Source organism: Ischnura elegans, chromosome X, assembly GCF_921293095.1.
Source record: "Ischnura elegans chromosome X, ioIscEleg1.1, whole genome shotgun sequence".
NCBI classification, from domain to species: domain Eukaryota; kingdom Metazoa; phylum Arthropoda; class Insecta; order Odonata; family Coenagrionidae; genus Ischnura; species Ischnura elegans.
Genome location: NC_060259.1, coordinates 25104602 through 25127192, shown reverse-complemented (window position 1 = coordinate 25127192; position 22591 = coordinate 25104602). Strand labels below are relative to the sequence as shown.

General features: G+C 38.4%; 1 protein-coding gene across 2 annotated transcripts in view; it reads left to right on the top strand.

The window, feature by feature from the left end:
* Positions 1 to 22591, top strand: part of LOC124170536 (beta-1,4-N-acetylgalactosaminyltransferase bre-4-like) — a 358835-nt gene that overhangs the window by 42577 nt on the left and 293667 nt on the right. The window contains exon 2 of one of the 2 annotated variants that reach the window (XM_046549325.1): positions 10806 to 10969. The exons of the other annotated variant lie outside the window; for it this stretch is intronic. The gene's annotated coding sequence lies outside the window, so the exon portion shown is untranslated. The remainder of the gene's footprint in view (positions 1 to 10805; positions 10970 to 22591) is intronic. 2 annotated transcript variants of the gene reach the window in all.

Genomic DNA, 22591 nt, shown 5'->3' with positions numbered 1-22591 from the left:
TGACGGGCACTAGAACCGTCAAGATGTCCCTTACGGAAAATATATCCAGTGTAATAAGTATTGGTGGTGAACGCGCAGTTATCCACTATGATGGGCAAAAGCTGACGTGCTCAAGGTGTGGAAGTGAGGAGCACTTAAGGCTGCAATGCCCAGAAACTAGGTCGGGGCCATCATACGCTAGTGCTTTAAAAAATTCTGGGAGGGTGGAAGAAGACGAGGAGGGGATGGATATCCCGGCGGAAGACGGAGTCAAATTGGCTGAGGAGACACCAAAACCAGATGAAAGTGGGGACAAAGTCTTGCCAAATAACCACGTGAGTCATGTGAGTGCATCAGAGGGGGGGATAAAGAAGAAGTCGAAAAGGAGAAATAGAACACACAGTAATAAAAGCTCCAAAGGCGAACAAAATGATAAGGAAGTGTCTTCTTCTTCCTTTGAGACGGACACGGAAGAAGCCGTAGGGACAGGGGGAGAGCCGAACGATGAAATTGGCAAAAATACCGGTGTGAATGAGGGGACAAATAATTTTATAAATGCCTCAGGTATTGTGGGGTGTACCGAAAACATGGAAGTGAGGGAGGGAGTAAGTGCCTCATTGTCAGACAATGTGAGGTCTGCAGAAAATATTGAAGTGAGGGAGGGAGTGAGTATCTCAGGCAATGTGGGGTCTAATGAAATCAAGGAAGTGAGGGAGGGAGTGAGTATGTCAGGCAGTGTGGAGTCTATTGAAATCATGGAAGTGAGGGAGGGAGTGAGCGATGACCAAAATAAAGTGCTGAGAGAAAAGGAAATGTCTCTGGAGGTTGGGGGGGTTGTGGGGGGGGGAGTGTTTCCTCCTTCTTCTTTCCTTACCCTACCAGGTACAAGCAGATTGTGGTCTGAGCGAGGGGAGGAGGATGAGACGGCCTCCAGCGGCAGCGCGCCCCTCAACCTCATCGAGAATGAGGACAAGAACAGAGCTGCAGCTGCGGAACTGAAAAAGCTATTCGGGAAGGACCTCTCTCCAATCAAAAAGAAGAGGTGGAACGAACAGCTTAGGAACCGGGGCATCAGAATCCAGGAGGGTGAGCGCAAAGGGAACAAAAAAAAATCAAGTAAAAAGTAAAATGATCACTAAATCCTTTAAAGTTTTTGTAAAGTTAATGTTAAATAATTTGAATAGCACTTATCTTGCTTCAGTTATTACCATGAATATAAAATGTCTACTAACCCTTGCCTTATGTAAAGAATACGGAGGTATTAAACTCAGAGTTGGTCTATATGAACGATGTCGAGGGCCGGACTCTATTTCCGAACCTCGCCATTTAAATTTAACTTTTTTCCTATTTTGGACCCCCTTCTTAAGATACGAATTTCGCATGCAAACGCCCTTCGTTTGTTTTAAAAACGTAACAGAGAAATTTTTACTTCCTTCCAAAAAAACCAACAATGAGTACCTCTTCAAATAAGCGAGATATCACGGTAGCGTCACTGAATGTGGCCGGAATCACGAATGCCTTAAAAATCAATGTTATTAAAAATTTTATGCACAATGATTTAAAAGCAGATGTCATTTTTATTCAAGAATATAAAGAATCACCTGCTTGGCAGAGCAAAAATTACCGCATTTTTGGCAATACTGATGACTCCTCATTAGGTACAGCAATTTTAACAAAAAAGTTTTTAAACGTTAAGAATGTTCGTCGTCATGCCTCCGGGAGAATAACTGCGTTGCAAATCGGAGACACACACTTTGTTAACGTATATGCCCCTTCAGGACATGAAAAAAGCGAAGAAAGGCGAGAGTTCCTGGCAAGCGAAATTTTGCCTTACGCCTGCCTCTTCAAGGACAAGGCGATAATGGGGGGAGATTTTAACGCTATTTACAGAAGGGAGGACAGCGGGGCAAATAATACGAAAATAAGATACCGAATAAACAAGACACTGAAAACCTTAGTTAGCAATATAGACGCAATAGATACCGGGAAAAATACAGTACAAAACAAAATACAATTTACAAGAATAGGAACACACTCTCAAAACAGAATTGACTATATTTTTATATCAAAGAAACTTAAAAACGAATTCATACAATACAGTACGACCCCGATAGCTATTTCGGATCACCATGCCATTCATATTAAAATTAAAATGGACCTTGATGCACGGAATGTAAACAATAAGGAGAAAAAAATTTGGCGTTTAGATACTAACCTATTAAAAGACGAAACAATGTGTAAAAATATTGAAACCGAAATATTACGACTCTCAAATCACGCTCTCAGCGAGAATGATACTTTACTTTGGTGGGAAAAAATCTTTAAAACAGGTATCATAAGGAAATTAAAAAAACTAACAAGCGAATATTACAGGGAGAAAAACGAAACAATAGCTTTCTATCGAGAGGTACTCCAACACCTAATAGACACAGAGAACAGGTCGCCCAGAGTAAATGCCGAAATAAAAGAACTCAAAAAAGAAATTTTCCGACGGGAGGTGGAGAAGCTTGCCCCAAGGGAATGGGAGCGAGGTCATGACAAAAGTGAATCCGAAGCCCTGACAGTAGAGCAATTGCGGAAAACGATAAAATACGCGAGCGGAGGTGAAATAGGAGATCTAGACGACCCCGAAAAGCGGCTTGAGGAGGCGACGAGATTATATAGCCGGCTCTATCACCAGTACGGGGAATGGGAAGAGGGGGACGGACTGGCTGTCCCTCCTCTCCCCAAACTCAACCCCGAAAAAACGCAGCGCTTCGAGACAAACATCACGGAACAGGAAATAGACTCTACGAAACTAAAGCTTAAAAAGGGAAAGGCTCCCGGGGAGGACGGCCTGCCAAATGAGTTTTATTTGACATTCTGGGAACAAATGAAACCCATTCTCTGCGTGGTTTTCAATAGCATCACGCGAAAAGGGGAAATGAGTGCGCGAATGAAAAACGCAATAATAACGCTTATACCAAAAAAGAGAAACGCTAAACATATAACGGAATTTAGACCAATCTCTTTACTAAATACCGATTATAAAATATTAGCTCACATAATAGTCCAAAAAATGATGATGATAATGGATGGCGCAGGCCTGGAAAATCAGTTTGGAGGGGGAGAAGGGAAATCCTCAGTAGAAGCTAATATTTTAATCAGGGACATCATTTATAGTAGTATTCCAAAGGAGGAAAATTCTTTAAGCATTTTAGCTATCGACTTGGAAAAAGCCTTTGACAATATTAGAATAGAATGGATTATAAAAATTCTAAGAGAAAAACATTTTCCAGAAGGGCTTATAAGAATGATCCAAACACTTTACCATGATATCACATCTCAAATAAAAATAAGAAACAAAATATCCGATCATTTTATAATAAAAAACTCGGTCCGACAGGGGTGCCCGTTGTCGATGTTGCTCTTCTCTTTGGCGATGGAACCCCTGGTCATGGACCTTGAACGCAGCATTGGAATCAGGAGATGCGGAAAAACGTACACATCGTGCATATATGCCGATGACATCACCGTTTTTGTGAAAGACGCATCGGAACTCGAGAAAATAAGCGATATCATGAAAAAATACACCTTAATTGGCGTGAAAATCAACATGGCCAAGTCCACACTCATACATGTAAAAGGAATGGAATTATCTGACACAAAAGGCTGGAATAAAGTCAGTGGCCAAAACATCCTAGGGCTATGGTGGGAGAAAGACCTTGCCGCCACTATTAATAAAAACTGGGATAGAGCAACGGGAAAAATCCGTAAAATTCTACTTGGATATGCGGAATACAACACGTACATTACGTCTAAAATCAAACTACTTAATCAGATACTGTTCCCAAACTTATGGTATGTGGCACACGTCTGGCCAATGCCTGAAAAAGCAAACGCAAACATAATTAAAATGACGAATAATTTTATATGGAAAGGCTATCTTCAAAAAGTCGAAAGAAAAAGACTATACGCGCCCCCAAAATATGGTGGCCTAAACCTTATTAACACTAAAATCAAGGCACGCATTATAACAGTGAAAAATATCGCTAAGATTTTACACTCAAATAACAACGAAAGAAAACGTTTATTAGTAAATTCCATGGAGAAAGCAAGGGGACTAAGGTACTTCAACCAAATTTTACACGAAGCAAATATTTTCAAAAGCAAATACGCACATAACGACAGCCTGCAAACTACTAAGCAGATATATGAGAGCGTGCTCAAGGACGAGCTGAAAGCGACTCCACACATTAGGGTAAACAAAACTTGGGAAAACTATTCCAGGCTGGGGAGTAGTGCGAAGGAGTCAGACGTTATGTTCGTCATATGTTCGGAATGCATCGTGACTAATACAATGAGAAGGAAACTGGGTTTACGAACAGAGGACGAGTGCCCGGAGTGTGGGAGGCAGGAGGACATGACGCACACAGTTCTGGGTTGCAACCATGACGTATTTTGGGAAACCATAATAAACATTTTTAAAGAATTTGACACCTTCGGATCGGGAAGTGTTAACGATAAGGATCTACTGAAATTAAATTTCCAACTCTTCCCAAGCACGAAGGCACACATTTTATCAGAACTAATAAGCACATATGTTTTTAACAAAATTAATAGAGGAGACATCAGATCTAATTTAATTAAAAAAATTATATATTTAAACAAAAAAATCAATACAACAAAAGAGCAGAAAGAATGGCTGTTGAATGTTTTTTAATACGGAAATGGCATCTGCTTGGGAAATATTTTCCCGTATTGTATTCTCTCAAATTTTATGTAAAATAATCCTTTGTAATTAATGTTTGCTTATTTTTACATTCCATTTTATACATATACATAAAAATGTCTGTATAAATATATGCTTTAAAAAATCTGTGCTGAGGTAGAAATGGACGTATGAGCAGGTCCCATACGAAGGGTTGGCCTCTGTGCCGAGGATCGGACGTTCGTTACCGAGCCCCGCCAGTCATTTTTACCTATGTTTTTTTTTTTTTTGGAAAATTTGATAAAAGAATAATAATCTGTTGTTTATGCTCTTTGCTTATGTTTACCTCCAAATTTTTATTTGAATGAAAATGTCTAAGACACGCATAGAAAAGCATATTTAAATGATTGAGATCAAAATTTTTAATGTTTATAATGTTGTACTTTTATATACTTGTATGTGATACTAATACGTTTGAAATTGTTCCCACTAGATGTATTATATATCTGTTTTGTATCAAAAATTAAGCAATAAAAGCTTATTTAATCGAAAGCCAAAGGTCCGTGGTTCGATTCCCGGTCCAGGGAAATTTTTTCTCGTGGCAATTCTTGTATATGTTTACGTTCAATTGAGTGTTTTGGGCTATGCTAAGTTAGCTACAGGCTGCTGGGTTCGTATCCATGTCATAGCCTTTCCACTCCCTCGGAGCATTTCTCGTTGAGCGAGGTGGTATATTGAAAAAAAAATTTCCAGTTTTAATTTGCGGTATTATTAAGACCCTAGATCTTTGAGGTGAGTTCTATCCTAGAAATAGGAATCTCATAGAAATGAGGGAGCGTGAGATTGTCGATTCTTTGATGAACCCGCACTTCAGATGCCTGAAACTCCGAAATGAACTCAACACGTTTAGAAAATCAGAACTTTTTAGTTGTTATATTTTATCATGTTTTAAGTCTGCATTCAGAGAATTTTCCCCTAAAATTTTCGAACCTATTGTAAGGATCTATCTTAAGAGAACGCATCATTTATACTAGGCCGGTCTTTTTTGGGTCGTATTTATCGTTTGAAGCTGGAATCATTTCAAGATGATTGCATCTTGAAATGCTCATGATATATAGCATAGTCCCTTGACAACACTTTCCGGTGTCCAAAATGTGAACAATGTTCCGCAGTACTTTTTTTAGGATGCAAAAGGTTTGTATTCACGTTGCAGAAAATTGTTGGCAAATAAGTAGGTACCCTACATGCCTTGAAAATTTGAAGATGATAGCTTTAGTTTTAGCCAAGGAATTGATAGCGATATAAAAGACAAAATTAGACCGGTCGAGAGGAAGTGATGCATCCTATTAAGCTTTTTTCCGACTTTATTTTACATTGATGACGTGTAAAGAGGGTAATGTGATGAATATAATGCTTTCTAATTGGCAATAAGGTAAGATAATCATGGAAGGAACTTATGCGAGCATTAGTAGCCTCGTGGTCTTAATAAATCCATGGAATTATCGCTCTTGGGAATATTTTTGTTCAGGGTTTGTTTATGAACTCTGCGGGAGTTGTCTGAAGGCATCGATCCACGGGGGATGTGGCTATGTCACGCACCCGTGGTCGCCGCCGGGGGAGTGTGTTGCCGGCGCGGCGCTGGACTTCACACTCCGGGCGCTGCGTCGCCAGAATAAGTCTTGCTTACAACCACCATCTGAGCTTCCTGAGCTATATTTTATTGTGGTCAGCCTGGAAATTTACGAATGACGTTAAGTATTAAGGAAAGTGTATTAAAGTAGTATAGTAAAGTAGTATAGAAGTATAGTAAATAGAAGTAAAGTAAATATATATAGTAAAGAAAGTAAAGTAAATAAGTGTAGTAAAGAAAGAATTGGCAGTTTAAGCCGTTGTATTTCAATATGAAAAAATATCAGGCGGTCATCCCGCACTTAGTTTCTCATGTAAGTTTATTTATTTGATGCTGAAGAATTTTTAGTTTACTTGTAGAATTAGTTTTTACGGTAATACTGGTATAATGAAGGTATTATATCTATTTGTTCTTCCATCAGGCGATATCTGCTTGAAAATTTTGTCATTTATGTCCATATGTCAGTCCATTTTTTAACTTCGAGGGATTTTTGTTGTTACTATAGCTTTTGGTATTCGGCGCAAATTTTTTATCTAACGGAAGTTCAAAGTACTTTTTATTGATGAAGTAATGAATGTGCGATTACAAGTGTTGAATAATAGCATTTGGAAGTAGAAATTTTAATCATAATAGCGTTATATGTTAGCAATTGCTATTCAATATGAAAGCGGAAATTGTGTGAATTCTGAGTACCCTAAGCAGTCATTACGTTGACTTGGCGTATCTACGATTTTTGTCATATTCTGAGATTTTCTCCTCAATAATTAATTAACTTATTTCGCGGTTTTGGTATTTTTCCCCATTTTCAGACCTACGAACTGATAGTTGTGATTTGACGGTATTGCTCTTAATGACTGTTTATTTTTCACATCCGTTTAATGCTTTCCAGTCTATTGCTGCAATTTAAGAGAAATACCTTTTGAATATATTATTTTTCCCTTAGGCTGATTAGGATATATATTTGGTACAAGTTCTTGCATTCTTGAGGAGAATAGCGTTTCGCATGTGTTCGATACGGCCAATAGTCCGCAACTTTATAGTGGAAAGCTAGCTGCCGATGGAAAAAGCCAAATTGCGGCAAAGTGTTTACGTTCACTTTGTATAGCATTTAATTTAAGCGAGATGGTTTATTCGATAGTTACATAGCATCCGTTTTTAGTGGAAACTAAATTTTCATTTTTTGTACTTTTTCCCCCTAGAAGTACTGCAAACGCTATTTCATGCAGTTTTAAGCCGCTTCTCTAGAAACGGCTGTCCATTGCAAACTTTCCGAGGTGGACGTTTTACCCTAATTGATTCTATCGGGTTTTGTCCGCTACCCTTGTATTCATCTGTTTCCGACGTTTCGAAGTGGACTTTTTACATTCATTGAATACGTCGGAGTTTGACTTTTAAAAAACCTGCCATCCCGCCGCGCCCGACCCTCCTTTAATTAAGGAGTGAATTTAATCTTCTTAATCAACCTAAATACGGAAAAACTGGAAAAATTGCTAACCATTCTACTCTCCTTGTGAAAAATAATATTCTTTGGCCTGTTTTGTTTGGGAAACTCTCTTCCTCGGTGATGTGTGGGCGGTTAAGGATTGTGTTTTAGTCTGGGCACTTTGTCCCTAGTTGTTTTACGGATGAGTTCTCTCCGGGCCACTCTTACCATACAAAGAATGGTCATATGAAAGAGCGATTATCGCTTTCTCGCTAGGGACCAATCCCACAGGAGCCATTTTTGAAATGACTGGCAATAAGTGCGAGAGCAAGTACTAATGGGTTTGGCTGTCTGACTACAACAGTATTAATTACTTTCGTGCTGTTTATCAAACGAAGTACATTTTATTTGTATGATAATCTAAAAATATATTTATTTGACTATGCGGCTATAATGGGGAGCAGGGCTTAACGTCCCATCCGACGGACGGAGTGCTGCGCTTGGACTGTCCTCCACACAAAATTCAAGCGATTGGGTAATTTCTGAATAATCTCCGCTACCTTCGGGATTTGAACGAGGGCTCAAAGGGTGTGAAGCCAACCTTCTAGTCTAACACCAACTTGATGCTCTTCTAAATTTGAGACAAGCATTTGTAACTCTCAAATGTTATTACATCCTTAATTTTCCTTACGAGGGGAAGACTTGCGTATCAATTTCCACCCTCCCTTGTTGCCTAGGCAGCTTTGCTAGGGGATTTATTATGGGTAAATATATGTATCATACTCTTTCCGGTCCCCATATTATACCCTCACATGTCATCATGGCGAGTGTGTAACTCTGTGTTGTGCGAATAAATTCAATGGCTTTATTTTACTGAATTTATTCCTTGGAAGCACGGACAATAATTGATATCCCGTTGATGATATTTGATGAGTTTTTAGTAATTATTTAGTTATGGAGTTATGTTGCCAGTGTATTGTGGTAGGTGGCGTTCCCGGAAGGGCAGTGTTAGCCTTTTCGATAAGGAAGCGCTTTGAAAAAACTACTGTCACATGCCTTGGATTTGTTCATCGAATGTGTGTTTTTCATTGGTGAGTGGAGAAGGGAATTGCTTTGTTCTCAAGATCCATATTGATGCTATATTTGTGGCTTGGACAGCCTAGGTTGACCGTAGCGAACCGTTAAGAAGAAATTAGTCAGTGCGATAGGGTGCCTTGTTGGACGTTAAGTCTTAATTAATGTGGGACACAATACCGTTACCGTGGTTGATGATTTCATAGACGGAAATATTGTAAATTAACTGTGCTCATTGGTCCATAGGTTAAGAGCGTTATTTTATCCCTGCGTGTGTGGGGTAAGTCCTATTCGTAACCAATTTTTAATGATCGTAATGTAATTGTGTTAAATATTAATGATATTTTTCTGCGCTAAATTTAATTTTACGTGGCCACATCATAAACGAATGCGCCTCTTTGAATTTTAATGTACAACTTTCATGATGATCAACTCCAACTACATACCCAATTGGTTGAAAGCCTCGAGTGAATAATTGGTTTTAATATTTACGCCGTATAAATGTTTACTCGGCTATTTAAATTGGCAATTCGTCTTTTTAAACTTTATAACTTTTCTTCATATGAACTCAAAGTCCTTTACGTAACCACTAGATAATTAACTCTTTTGTTATCATTAGCGCTGAATTAATATTTATGCGGCTCTCTTATAAGGCAATTCGTATTTTAAAAGTTTAATGTACTGTTTTTGTTAAGGTTAACTCGGCAAAATCCATGTCCACGGATATATAATAAACACTCTCCAAGGGTGTTTATCAGTTACGCTTTATATTTCGCTGCTATTTCAGAAGGCAATTCGTCTCTTTAAATTTTAATCTTTAAATTTTGTCCTTCGCGTGCTCAACTTTGTTCGGGAGGGAAAGTTCCTTGTCGTCCCATTCGGGTGAATTTTTGAGCAGCCCAGCCCCAATTGCCCTCTCCGGCCTTCACCTCCATCACACCGCCAGCCGGATTATTTGTCCCGGAAATGTTATTCCAGGGCCCTTTCGGGACTCCAGCTCACCCTCTCCCTCCCATCGGACCTTAATTTTTCCTTCTTCCCGCCCGTCTGGTGATGGCGCTGCAAATTTATTTCTCCCTCTGCTCTGGCGTGGGGGGGGGGGGCGGAAGGTGACGCCTCCCCCTTTCATTTTGCGGGTCTTTTTTCCTTGGAGGCACGTGTCACCATCAGTGGGATGAGAGAAAACAGTAACGCCCCATTGAGGTGCTCCCACCTCGTAATTACCGGTGAAAATTTTGACCAGCTCATTAAGGATGTGATGCGAGAAACGAAGTAGGTGTATGTCATTTGAATTAAAATATCAACATATATTCATCTAACCATACTTCTTCGAATTGCGGACCCATAAAAGTTTTATAATTCCTATAAATTCCATTAAAAATACTTTTTTCAACGGCTCTTATGCCGGTACTTGTCAGAGCAAAGGGATAATGTTGATTACTCCTGGATTATATTTGTCATTATGGCGAAAAACGGATATAATTTTCGTCATGCCTAAGAATTGTGATCCAAGATATATAGGAACGTCACCCTACTGCGTTTGAACTTCGAAATGAATACTGTGTTTGCAGTCAAATGACTTTAGTTGCTTTAAAAATACGCTACGGTTAGGTCCAGTAACTCGGAAAAGTATTTACCCAAAAATCAATTATCCTTATTCTTTTTTTCCGCAATTTGGATTTTTTCTACCCAATGGACGCGGTCTTTGATGGCATAATAGTGAAATGTATTTGTCGCCCAATCTCTATAAGTACAAACATTAACAGGAAGTGAACCATCCAACGGTACAGCTATTAAGAGCAATCTGAAGTGCGAACATTCTTCATTCTGAGAAAAATAATTTTTCCTTGATCCAGATAGTGGTCAGAGAAAATGATTATGCTGAGTGCAATTTTTAAATTACATCAGCAAGCATGTTTTCCTCCGTCTCGCAAGCCACGAAAGAGTACTATGTAATCTAGGAAACATATTTTTGCAACGTGGTACTCACATTTGTGATTTTTTTATAGATGATCTACGACCTTTATAGGCCTTCGAAACCCCCGCGGCCTTATCTCATCTTCGCGACGCGTAATTCCGAGAAGTTCCGTGTGACAGTGGATGCTTTGAGTGCAGAACCAAAATGGATTCCAATTGCCCCCACTGGAAGTAATGTGCCATTCTAGAAGGAGAGGTAAATGACATTTTTTGTTTTCTCTTGGTAGTAACCATTCTTCAAGTGTTTTTGATTGAATTGCTTGATTTAATTATGATTTTACTGTCAATTGTAATCACTTTTTAATTTGATCATGATTTTTCATGTATTTATCTGAAAAACGATACATGCATAACTTGGTTTTCCTGATTTTAATAGTGTTTGAAATATTGTATTAAAAGCACCTTCTCATGTATTTTCACGCTGTTGATATTCGAGAATTCCTTGATTTAATTTCCTGCGTGAAGATTGCCCAGTAGAATTAATTGCATTCTGTTCCTTTCAGCCCTTAAGCGTCCTCGCAATATTCTTCCTTTTTGTGATGTTAATGCCATTCAAGGTTCATTCTCTATCGAAATACGTCATTTATTGCTTCCGCCTTGTCAGGCTACTCTTTATTTGCCGCGTCCACGTGGATATTGGGTTACTGGGATAATTTCAACTCCAGGAATTTATCCAGTTTCACGGTTTGTTTAAAGGCACATAATATAACATATTTCACATTTTTTTGGTAATATGCTGTGGTGAAATGCGTACATATCGGGCTGGAATTCTCTATATATTCTCTCGAAAGTGTATTGAATACTTTTTTTTCCGCTTTTCCCACAAATAAAAACTTTCCTATGTTTTATTTTGCCCAGTGAATGTATTCTCCATAATTATTTTGGGGACAAATTTGGAGAAACTGACATGCTTAGGGCCATTTTTCTTCGCTTTCCTCTTTTAAGTTGCTAACTATGTAATTATTACCGATTTAAAATTAGTGTGCCCAAATTGGTAATTCGTCCATCCTTCATCACCTCGTCTGAAATGCCCCACGGTGACCTTTAGTTTCACGTTGATCAGTGGGCGTGGGATATTATTATTATTTCAGCTCAATCGAGGCGTGGAATGTTCTCGTACCCCCGGAAACAATGGCCTTATAAATGCTGTGCTAACAATGTTGTGGATTGATTACTGAAAAATGTCTATGCTCGGCAGTGCTTTGTGTGAATCAGTAACTATGAGAATACATAGATAACAAATATCGCTTTATGTTAAATGTATAATTGGTTGCCCTCATTCGTTAAAAAATTACCAGGCCTCCGATAGAGAATTCTAATCGTCGTTCATGGGAGTAGAGCCGATAAAATGCTGTGCATTGACCTATTCATTTGATATGCATGTCTTGAAGTTCCGCTCATTAATATTCACCCGTGGTAATTATTGTGCGGTACTTCAAATGCAAATGTTGTTTCTAAATTTGGAAAATTATTCTCGCTTTTTCGCGGCATTATTCATGCGATAATATTATACATGAGCCTGAAGTACTTGAGGTTAAAGAGAAGCGAACTGAGGTTCTCTCGTTTAGTCGTCATCTCTTGACCTTGCGTAAATGCTGGTCTGAATGCTTTTCTTCGTTTTAACTCTTTAGCTTAATATTAACCCGAAAACTCATGAATATTTTAGGAGCCGTGGCCCAGAAGTTTTAATATCATTCCCCGCTATGCCCTGCTTGTTCATTATTTATGTAGAAAAGCAGAAAGGCGGGGAAGGCTGGTAAATGCTTTCAACAGTTGCCCATGTTATTTATATATATTTTAGCCTTAAACGCACGCTGAAGTGGTTTCCTGCAGCAAAAGTTTAAAAGTGGTGGGTATTTAGTAATACTCAAGTAAGATTTTTTCAATCCCTGAATTTAAATAATAACTCACGAATTGTGCAGGTAAAAATTCTTCAAAATGTCTTGTATGATGTGAGGCACGATATGGTGGAAGTTCTTAATACTAGTAAAATTAGACATTGCAATATTTCCACTGAGTTTTATTATGACACTACGCGTTTCGTCGTTACAAACAACATTATATGTAAACGCAAACAACCTCAACATAATGTTGTTTGTAACGGCGAAACGTGTAGTGTCATATAATAAAACTCAGTGGAAATATTGCAATGTCTAATTTTACCAATTCTTCAAAATGCTTTAATTAGATGGACCATCCTCCTCGGTCTGACGAAAGAAAATTGGTATAGCCATAAAATATTGCACCATTTTCAATTCACAATAATTTCAACGTGGAACGAATTTGATTGATCCAATGTGCTTTTTATCGATAAAAATAATAGATATGTTTTTAAATGAAAAAGTTTTAATAAATAAACGATTAAATCTTTTTTCTAATTTGACAGCCTAGGTGGCGGCGGGTTAAAGTCCTCGCCTACTAAATAAGTGGTCAAGGGTTCGAGTCCCGCCGGGGTAGATTTCCCATGTCCAGGCCATGGTTGTTCATGTACTTTTAATGGTTAAATTTGTTGAATACCCTTATATAAAATGGCCACTATGAGCTGTATACGGTGGTTTGGGAATAAAATAAAAATAAATAAACATGCTTGTGCAAAAGGACTGATTACTTCATAATAATGCCATTAATCTACGCTTCTGATTTTTTCCTTCCCTCATGTATTTAGGTTCCATTGAACCCTACATAACTCAAGGATGGCGTTATGTCAACACCCTATCCTTCACTCCCAATCACTGGCCCGCTCACCACCCTTACCTTATGTATCACTCAATGCCTTCGCCTGATGCTGATGAATCGTGGCTAAGCATAGGTTGAATTTGATCATGCATGAGAACTGACTTCCATGTTGCCTTAAGGCAACAATAGGCATTTCATATGTAAGTGGTACTTCTTGCATTTTGGTTTTGTAGTTTTGTAGACAAATAATTTTTTGGGCATGATGCCTAAAATGTGCCATCTTAACATTTTTCATGCGTGTAATAAAATTTATGGACAATAACATATATTTTTATTTATAAAAATTGAACGGGGGTGTTTTGAGATATTCAAGGTCAAAGGTCAAGGTCAATGACCACGAGTATTGAAATTCTTATTAATAGGCCATGTTGTATATCAACGTAAAGCCCTACATATTACCTTTCCAAAAAGCATAAGTTTAATTTTTCTACCTTGAATTGAACCGGAATTATAGTCATTTACCTTTAGAGAGACACGCTGAAATATCGACGAATTCCCAACATTTGTGGACCTGTAACATTAGTCAAAATCATCATTTACCTCTACAAATTGGTATTTTTCCATCACTTACCAGTACCACTGAGTACACCAAATTTGACAGAAATGTGACTTGGTCGAGTTGAAAATGTCACTTTTCTGTGTTGAATTGACGTGGAATTACCCATTAGTAATCATTAAACGCGTCATCAAATAATTCCTGAGACAAATTTGATTTCTGAGTACATAATCTGGAGTTAAGTGAATCAAAATCGATTTTGAAACTGCTAAGAACGAAAGAGAGAGAGAGAGAGAGAGAGAGTGAGTTGTATTGTTACTGAAAGCGATGGACTAAACTAATTTTATAACTGATGTAATTAATCAGTCAGAAATTCGGGACGAGGGTTGAAAGATATGAGTGCTATTGTGAGCTTTGGTAAAATGTAATCTTACTATAGTGGATGTCCTTAAATTGTTTCGATACAAATATCCTCCCGACGCCATCCCCTTTGAAGCCCTAATGCATGATTTTATCGTTCAAAAAGTTTCCTGTGGAGTTTCCTTCTAATCACGCAAAGGTCCTACAATTAATTATATCTTTCCTTCAAACGCAGTCCCATCGGTGACGGCATGGGCTATCGGAGCTAAGTCATTTTACATTTGTGCCTTCATGGTCTGTAATGTGCAATATACCTAGCAAACTCTCCGTTCTTAACCGTGGAAATCATGCTTCATAGATGAAATTTCCTCATGTAAACACGGTATTCATCTCCTTATCGCCTATGAGGATAACGGTCGTCCCTAAAAGCCGATAGTTAAAGCTATTATTTTCCCTTATCGGGCTTGTTTATCACGGTCTTAGCGCACGCCATTGCTAGCGGGAACGTTGTCAAGGGATATTGACTTGCAGAGGAATGTTTCCACGGGGCTTAGTAAATTCTTTCACGTTTCCATTTTTGTGATACTTGGGAAAGTAAAAGATCTATATTTTGCATTTTGTCTTTACCGTTCCTCACACACTAACAAAATTAAACCTTTCCTAATTTTATATTTTTCATTCTATAGCCTTTTTAAATATGGCATAAATACAGCAGATTCAAATTTTTCCAACTTATGAAAAAAAATTACTTTGAGTTTTTTTTCGATTAATTTGGGCAAAAAGTCGTTTAACCCTTTCTAACCCAGAGCTGCTTCTGGGAGAAATTGAATTTCAAGACTTTATATTTAAAAAATTGAAAATTTTCTTCTCGGTCATCATTGTTGTGGGAACTGCATATTTTGTCATTAAACTTTACAGCACAGAATAATTATTCGTATTTTAGATCTTTCCTGAAAAGAGCTGAAAATGCATACATTTACGATGTAGCTCAGAAGCAACATTAGCTTGTTATGGGTTAAATAGGCTGCGTGTCGGTGGTATTTGCCCATCACTTGTGTGAAGATGTGAAATTTTCGATTTATATGAAACCTACCTCGAATTTTGTGTATTCACCTTCTTTATTGAACTAATTCTGAGTACATATACTCTTTCATCTTCTGTATTGATGCTGCTTTAATTGTAAAATCACTTTCCTATGTGTGGACACCGAGAGAAATACGTAGGTATATAATATGTATCCAATCTCAAAATATGATATAAATATTAGCTACTTTGGTATTTATTTCAGGATATAAATTTAATTGAGATATAATTGCAGAAACCTGAATTTTAAGCCTTAAATTGTCTTCTTTTTAACATTTCAACGTCCATGTATGCATATGTACGGAATGTTTCGCAGCCGATTGATATGGGCTATGAATACCTGTACTCAAAGGTCCCAAGTAACCGGAATTCCCTTTGAATAGAATTTAGATTCCGAACTCAGAAATTCGACGGCTTTATTTTCATATCCCCAGTTATTCCATTGCGCTCAGTCGCTGAAACCATGAGGTATGAGTTGGAATATCACCGAAGTAATTTGAAGAATGTGACTTTCTGTCCTTCCTCTGTCTTTTTCTGGTGAATTCCTAAACAAGTGATTTGCCAGTGGCCGAAAAATTATGACTTTCATATCTTACGAACGTTGTTAAAGTGACTTGTAAAGTTTTATTAAGATTGTTTTTTTTTTATTTTCGTGTGAATGAGTCAATATGAGTAGTTCAGGGGAAATATAATTGTTTTCCAGTTTTTCATTCCCCGAGTGTCTGTTATTGGTATCTTTGGAAAGTAACTGGTTTTGGGCTAGCCTTGACCTTGAGTGATATTTTTACGTAATTAAATTTTTCCGTGTCTACCTACAAGTGTCGCATCAATTCATGGGACACATTATGGGAATATAAATTTTGGGCCTTGGAGTTAAACTATCAGTGAATTGTGGGTCATGCGTGTAATACGTCTAATTTGATCATGTTTTGTCTGAAATACATGGGAATCATAGGTGAATCATATTTGACTGAAAATTTATGGATTGACGTACTTTTACGCCAATTTTTTGCTGAAGTTTCGCAAGTGCATTTGTATGAAATATTTGCCATATTTCAACTTCTTATGCAGAATGCTGTAGGTTTTTAGGCTTCAAAGTTGGTGGAAGTCTGACGTATCAATGAAATAGGTTCAATTTTCCATTTTAATTATTATTTTGAAAAAAAAGGTTTATCAATTCCTTATGTAGAGTATTCCGAGTACGAAAATTACAGACATTTTTCTTGAGGAAATCAGGGCGAGACAAGTGTTAATATTGTCATCTATTTTTTTTGTGTTTTATGTTGGCAGCATGTCAACCATTTTTGTGCATTAAATTGTCTCTGTTCATGGGGCTCAGATTGTGAACCCATTATTGTTGATTCATTATGTGACTTTCGTTCAGTTAAGTCATCTGTTTCTCGAACTCTCGTATTTTAATTTAATCTGTAACAACGAGCACACGCAGAAACGTGAATGTTCACATGGTTTCTAGGAAACCGCGACCAATATCTTTCTGCTGAGACGGTACATGCTTTGAGGTATTCTCACTAGCGCCACCCCATGCATAGATATGAGCTTCAGGAGCGGTTTTCGTGGATGGAGTGTGTGTTCTGCGCCGCTGCTTCGCCTTGCCTTCGCTCGTTCCAAGCGACAGATATGTTTGACGTCGATCTCCGATACCATTGGTGAAATTTTTGTGCCTTGGGGCTTTCCCTTGGAGGGGAGTTGCTGAAAAGATGCTTTTGTATCCCATCCGCTGTATCTCATGGAACTATTGTTATCTTGATGTTATTGGATGGAAGCAGCTTTGCTTAGTGCTTTTGAATATTCTCGGTGACATGGCGTGCAGCCGAGCCGAGACTCCTAAGGGGCTGAAGAGCGGTAGGTGGAAGAAGGCTTCCGTAACGCAGGTGTGTGGGGAGGAGTGAGGCTGTGACAGATTTCCCGTGATTCATCATTTTATTTGCATGATGCGAGTCACTTTTAATATCAATATCTTCTTGATAAGTGTACATACGTTTTTTCCGGTTTAATTCCTTGAAATGATTAAATGAAAACGATGTTTTATTATTTATTTTATTCCCAAACCACCGAATACAGCTCATATAGGCAGTTTAATATCGGGGTATTCAACTAATTCAATGGATTGATGCAGTTGCAGAGTATAGCAGGTAGATAACAGTTGATAAGTTGGTGACTTATTATTTAAGATCATTGGTCATCGCGATGTCGGCTGGCATTATTTTAATTTAAAAAATTTTGTAACCATAGTAAATTTAATCTCTATTATTTTATCATTTTTGCTGAATGAAGGCGCCCTACTGCAATGTGAAGGGACTAGTTTAAATGGGAAACAGTCCTTTATGTGGTTGCAAAGACACTATTGTTTGCTCTATGGCGATATTTATGAAATTATACAGTTGACGACATACGTAAAATAGTAAAAGTCCCGTCAGTTTCAGCCTGTTGTATGAATGCCTGTAGGAATAGGAATTATATTTCACTGCTGCTCCCTTGAGTTCTGGATCTCTCGTAAAGTTCCTATTTAAGAAAAAAGTGCTAACTGAGTGGAAAGTCACGCCCGTTTGACGGCCGTGAAGAGAAATATAGCGTTAGGGAAGTTTTTAAATCCTTTGAAATGAATATTTCTCTAATGAAATCTACTTAAGAAATAAAACTTTTATTTGCAAATAGATTTTACCATAGCCTTCGAGTACCAAGCAAACATAAAATCAAAGTGTATTGTGAACCCTTGTATGATATGTGCCATGATGTAATGGAAGTATTGAATGTAAGTTAAATAAAATTAAATCGAAACTTGATGCTTGTACGTGCTGGAATACGATAATAAGTAGATAGTATATGGTGGAAATTTCTAATAAGTTAAATAAAGCATTGCATTGCATCCATTTAATTTATTTACCCACGACGAGTTTCGCTGTTACTACACCATTCTCTAGTGCATCATGTGCAGCCAAGTTTTTAAAGTTTTGCCTGGTATGCTACGATAAAATAACGAATATCTTGTATGATGAGTGGCACGATGTGGTGGAATTTATGAATACGAGGCCAAACTTTTGGAAATAATAAATTATATTAAATAAAGTCAGTGGAGACATTGCAATGTCTTATTTAGTTAATGATATATTGTGAAAGTTCGTGCGCCTATGAATTTTCATTTCAAGTGCAAATAGATTTTAGTCCCTTCGAATTAATTCTTTGTATCGTTGAATTTATTCGTTCCGAGTACGTTATTTCGTCGCCTTTGTGGTCGTTTTATTATCGCTTCACAAATTTGTTTTTAAAGCTCACATTATTCTCCTTTTAAGATGATTTTTTCTATGCTGCGTTGACTTTTAGTTAAAAAAAGGCTAAGAGGCGAAATAGAATTCTCTTAGTAATCAAAGTGACACCTCCTGATGCTGCGCGAGGCTTAACGCTATTACGCAGCCTGATGCATAATGAAAGGCGAGAATAGTAGGCGTGATTTTGTACGGGTCCCTTCATTATTGTGTAAAAAGTCTAAAACTTGTTCTCTTTTGGGCCTGGTTAGAAATACGTCCAAATACTGGTTTTGCTGTGTTGTTAGATGCGATTGCCGTAACTTCCTTCGATGTACTTCCGGAAAGTAATTTACGAAGTAAACCTTCCCATTTATAATTTTTTTCGGAATCTGTCTCATTGAATTTATTCAAGGGACGGATTGAGATCTTAGTCTGCTGAAATAATTTTAATGCCAATATTTTTTACTGTCTTCTTTGATATGATAAGGAGGCTTTGGCTCCTTTCCAACTGTGACCGGGTATACGGATATGCATTACGATATTTCAAGGATTATAAATGTGGACATCTCTAAGGCTTGACATATATGTTATACTTTTTACTCGCTGAAATTTCCTTGTTCATAACGTGGAACTTTAAGAAATGACGTCGAAATCAGTATTTTACTCCTCTCTCAAAGTTCTCAATGTGACAACTAAGTTCCATCATTCCACGGACGTGTGATATGGCAAAAGTATGACCCAAGTTCCTTTTTGCTGGAAGATCCCGACTTCGCCTTGGAGGTCACCCAGCTGGGATGCATTATTCGTGGAGGTCTTCGTTTCAGAGCTTTTCTCGCGGTGGACTCCGCCGTTATGACTTGTGGACAAGCGTTCGATTCTTAGTCTGCGTATCAAATAAGGGAAATCGTTCCTCTGTGGAATTTCCCTCAGAGCCTTTTCTTAATGACCTGAGTACCATGATTTTCTTTTGTAAGTTCGCATAGCTTATACTTCCTCTCTATATTCTTCCCTACAAAAAGGTAGATTGTAGGAGATTACCTCATATCGGCCATTCAATGAAACTTGGTCGCGTAGTTTATTATATTGGTAGATCTAAAACATTTGATTCCCAGTGTTAAAATACAATTCAACGAAGAAAAAACAGTAATGAAGATGTTCAATAAATTTATCGTAAATATTTTCCCTTATTATTTGGTCGACTTTGTTTAATCACGAATGGTGCTTGTCTTACATTATGTGCATAGTGCTGTATTGTACTTAGGCATTTGATGGAAGACATCGGAAAAGGTAAATCGTTCTTTCGTGTATGTGTGGAGGACGAAAACTTAGGCTTCTTAAAGCGTTTGGAAAATAAGAGAATATAAGAAATATGTTCACTCGTCTGTGGCTTAGTTTCTGATGAGATCTACTCTCATCATTTTTTAAAGCCAAACTTCCGGTTGAATCGCTAAGTGAATGAGTGACCAAGGCTACATGACATGGTGACATCTTCAGTTGAAGCGATAAGATAGCAATGATCCACTGAATATGTCAATGTGATGGCACAGAGGCCATGAGATATTAATCAATCTTGTGGACCATTACAGAGTGTGATTTTCATTTCCGGTATGGAGAGGTATGTGTATAGTTTATGTGGGACCTTGAGTGAAGGGTTCGTCCACCAAATGTTTTATTTTAGATTGTCGTTGAAAAGTAGAATACCCGTATTTTTTCCTTTTCACGGTCCTTCGGGGCACGTCACCTATTCCTCGAGCTATGTGCGTCAAAAAAATCGATGTTTTTCGTAGATAATTTGATGGCGTCGCGAACTCACTCCGAGCGCATCGCCACATCTCAGTTACTCCTCCGCCTTACATCTACCTAGGATGGTTCATCGTTGCTTTTGCTCTTGTGAACGATCAATTACCTCAATGAGCGGTTCTCTCAGAAGTAGCCCATAAACCGGCGTCACGACGTCGACGTCATCAGCTTACTATCGACGTCACTAACTCACGAAAAGTGGGAAGCAAGTTTTTCGATTTTTTTATTTTAAAAATGAGAGAATGGCTGAATGCAGAAGGTTAATAATTCGTCATTACTTACCTACCTCTCCCTACCGCCTTCCCTATTATGTCGATGAATTATAATTTCAGGTTCAAGTGAACGACCGTATTGCCGCGTATGAACCTTAGTGCACGAAGCTAAATACATCTATGGTACTTTAATAACCCTATGGTCTGAATACTCTGACTGATTTATCCATCGTAATGACGGACGCACGATGTCTCTATTTGCGTGTGATTCATGTGCCAAAGCATTGAAGTGATGTTCCCCTCCTCCGACCGCCTGCCGGCGTCTGGTGACAATTGCACTGTGGCGCGCGACAACGCGCCGCTTCCCGCCCTGACAAGACCATCTCCTGGCGGCAAACGTATCTGCTAACCGTGAAATATATGGCCGTGGTGTTAGAGTGTGGGACGTGGGAGGCTCTTGGAGGAAGAAAAGAGGAGTGTCTCGAAGCCGTCGTTCGATTTATGTTCCCGGCAGGAAGTGCTCATTCTCTGCGGTGGGTGTTCCCATCCATCGCCATCCTCGCCCTCCATCTCATTCTCCGCGCGTCGCAGTGATCGAGGTGCACGCGGGACGTCGTGGCTGTGGTTTCGAGTTTCTGTTCTTAAGGGGACGCATCTCTCACGTTCGACCGGTCTCTTATGGTGACGGATCACTCGCTCGAAACTTGAGCTATTATATTTTATTGTGTTTGACGTACGTCCAACACATTAATTACAGCAGTGGCGTAACTAGCAATATGCTTTGGGGGGGGGATGGCGACGGGGGAGGGATAAACGGCAAAGTTTTGAAAAATTACTTGCCTGGAAATACATTTTCATGTAATATTGGCATTAAAGATTTAATTTTAAGCAGATGCAGTTATTACATGTCATAACTAGACAATATCTTTAAATAATTTTTTTATTTCTCTGAGGTTTTGGGGGGGACCTATCCCCTCATCCCCCCATAGTTACGCCACTGTATTACAGGATGTACAATTCCTGCAAAATAAATACAAATTGTGGATAATAGTGTCAGACTGGTCATGTACTCATGTTTTTGTGATTAGCAAGTTCATTTTGTACAAAATTTTCTCCACCTCCGAGTATTTCCTCGACCCCTGGATATGTTCGTCGTATAGGAGCAGGCGTGTGGCCCAGTACGAAGCAAAACGTATTGCTGCGGGCCTGGGACGTTGCAAAATTACCCGTGATGGTAAGGTTCGGGGCTTAGTGGGGCCCAAAATTACCCATTGTGATATAGTTTTGCATCGAGTGAGGCCCGAAATTACCCCATATGATATAATTTCGGGCCGAGTTGAAAAAAAGATTACCCAATGTTATAGTTTCGGTCGGAGGCAGAAAAATGTAATACGTTTAATAAACCATTTTGAATCTCTCATTTTGGCATAATGAGTAATGTGCGCGTCGAAATAGTGTGTTGATGAGATAAAAATGATTAATGTTAATGATCCTATTACGGGTACTACGATTCATTATAACTGTCGTCATCTTAACAAACAATGCTAAAACATGTTAATCAAAAAAATGATGGCCTTATTAAAAGCTAAACATTGCATTGATGACAATTGTACTTCGACCTCCACGGGAACCTCCGTTACTGCTTGAGCAGAAAAATATTCATAACTTGCGGGCCACCTGGCGTTTTTCGGGAAGTATAGTACCCAGAAAAGTGGGAAACGTAGAACTTGGAATACATGGCTACATGATAATTTTTAGGAAAAGGAGCAAAGCAGGTATGATAATAGTATACATATTCAACAGGAAACAATGGGAATAAACGATTTCCGCTTACCGCGCCCAGTTTATACCCCGCTCCAAAACAT